At 46.6% G+C, this 2500-nt stretch overlaps 1 protein-coding gene across 3 annotated transcripts in view; it reads left to right on the top strand.

Moving 5' to 3' along the window:
* The window catches only part of LOC125027077, a 396417-nt gene that overhangs the window by 46376 nt on the left and 347541 nt on the right, over nucleotides 1-2500 (top strand). The window lies entirely within an intron of this gene.

The raw sequence follows: 2500 nt of genomic DNA, 5'->3' as shown, positions 1-2500 counted from the left end.
GTCTGCTGCCGCGAACGAAGGCTCCCAGGCACCGTGCCACCACGTCTTTGGGCAGCCTCGTTAAAGCGCCTCCACACCTGTACCTGTTGTGAAGTTGGTTGGAAGGTCGTGTGGTTAGTGTCGAAGGAGATATTTGCGTGGGCTTTTGGCCTCATTATTGGTGTTGTGTTATGAAAATGTGATCACGCGTGTAGGAGTCGTTGTGAATATGCATTTGTGCTTATGCGCTAGTGTGTATGTACGTAGGTGCATGCTTTTATATATATATATATATATATATATATATATATGTATACATATATATATATATATATATATATATGTGTGTGTGTGTGTGTGTGTGTGTGTGTGTATATATGAAATCTGGACAGGCCTTAATATTATATTCATTTGTTAACACTTAAAACTGTACACACGCGTAATTCGTTGCAAATGTTTAAACGTCATGGGAGTTTCAAATATATCCCACTAATGTTTACTATCATGAAATATTTGTGTCATGAATAATTTGCCGGCATGAGATATCTGCATGTGTGTTATCTGTGACGAAATATTATTAATTATATATATATATATATATATATATATATATATATAATGCACATATGTATGAATGTCTGTGTATGTATGTATATATGCATGTGTGTGTGTGTGTGTGTGGTTTAACATGTGCGTGTGTAAAGCCAATATAAACATCCATATAGATATGCGCGCACGCGTGCGTGATATGTACATGCGTGCGTTCGTTACTCCTCTCTCGAGAGAAAGAGAGCGTCTGTTTGTTTATATATTGATTTCAACTGGGATTTCCTACACAAGTTATTGTTGAATTCCTTACACCCATAAAGTGATATTTGCCATGAATCAAAGAAGCCATTTAGATAGAAGTATTCAGTAAACGTGAGTGACAATGCAGGTCAACCAACCCTGACCGAACACTGAACGCAAGAACAGAAAGATAATTGTGCTTGCGTGTTGACTGCATGCCGTGAAGGGAAATAATGCGTGTGTCGCCGTCTCCGTGTATGGCACGCGCCGATAGTTTATTGCGTGTTTTTTTTCCTGGACTTCGTTATCGAGTGGCTATAGTGAGAGAGAGAGAGGGAGAGGGAGTGAGAGTGAGAGATGGAGAGGGAGAGGGAGAGGGAGTGAGAGAGGGAGAGGAGAGGGAGAGGGAGAGGGAGAGGGAGAGGGAGAGGGAGAGGGAGAGGAGAGGGAGAGGAGAGGGAGAGAGAGAGGGAGAGGGAGAGGAGTGAAAGAGGGAGAGGGAGAGGGAGAGAGAGTGAAAGAAGGAGAGGGAGAGGGAGTGGGAGTAGAGAGGTAAGGAGTAGGGAGAGGAGTGAGAAGGGAAGGGAGAGGGAGTGAGAGAGGGAGAGGGAGAGGGAGTGAAAGAGGAGAGGGGAGATGAGGGAGAGAGAGTGAAAGAGGAAGGGAGAGAGGAAGAGAGAGGGAGAGGGAGAGGGATGAGAGAGGAAGGGAGAAGGAGTGGAGGAGAGGGAGAGGAGAGGAGAGGTAGGGAAGAGAGGGAGAGGGAGCGAGGAGAAGGAGGGAGTGAAGAGAGGAGAGGGAGTGGGAGAAGGAGAGGGAGGAGAGGAGAGGAGAGGGAGAGAGGAAGAGGGAGAGGCAGAGAGAGGAGAAGGAGAAGGAGAAGAGGAGAGAGAGGAGAGGGAGAGAGAGAGAGAGAGAGGAGAGAGAGAGGAGAGAGAGAGAGAGAGGAGAGGAGAGAGGAGAGAGAGAGAGAAGGAGAGTGTTGGAAGGTAGCTATTAGATCATGACGAATGGAATTTGCTGTTATTTTCGGTTCCTTTGGGAGAGGGAGAGGGGAGTGAGAAGAGGGAGAGGGAGAGGGAATGAGAGAGGGAGAGAGAGTGAAAGAGGGAGAGGGAGAGAGAGTGAAAGAAGGAGAGGGAGAGGGAGAGGAGTGAGAGAGGGAGAGGGAGAAGGAGTGAGAGAGGGAGAGGGAGAAGGAGTGAGAGAGGGAAAGGGAGAGGTAGAGGGAGTGAGAGAGGGAGAGGGAGCGAGAGAGAAGGACAGGGAGTGAGAGAGAAGGAGAGGGAGTGAGAGAGAAGGAGAGGGAGGGAGGGAGGGAGAGGCAGAGAGAGAGGGAGAGGCAGAGAGAGAGAGGCAGAGAGAGAGAGAGAGGCAGAGAGAGAGAGAGAGGCAGAGAGAGAGAGAGAGGCAGAGAGAGAGAGAGAGAGAGAGAGAGAGAGAGAGAGAGAGAGAGAGAGAGAGAGAGAGAGAGAGAGAGAGAGAGAGGAAGAGAGAGGTGTTGGAAGGGTTAGCATAATTTAGATTTCCATGACGAATGGAGAATTTTTTGCTCGTTTTCTTTTTCGGTTCTCTTTTTTTCCACTGTTTCTTCTTTTTCACTTTATTTTCCTTCTTCTGTAAACTAAAAGAAGGAAAGAATAGAAAGAGAAAATGAACTTTCACAGACACACAGACAGACAAACAGAAACGATTAAAGTCGACGAAATTTCCAGCTTATTCCCTCTACATC

The sequence above is a fragment of the Penaeus chinensis genome, chromosome 7 (assembly GCF_019202785.1).
Source record: "Penaeus chinensis breed Huanghai No. 1 chromosome 7, ASM1920278v2, whole genome shotgun sequence".
Taxonomy (NCBI): Eukaryota; Metazoa; Arthropoda; class Malacostraca; order Decapoda; family Penaeidae; genus Penaeus; species Penaeus chinensis.
Note: the sequence above shows the minus strand (reverse complement) of the source record. Positions and strands in the feature narration are given on the sequence as shown.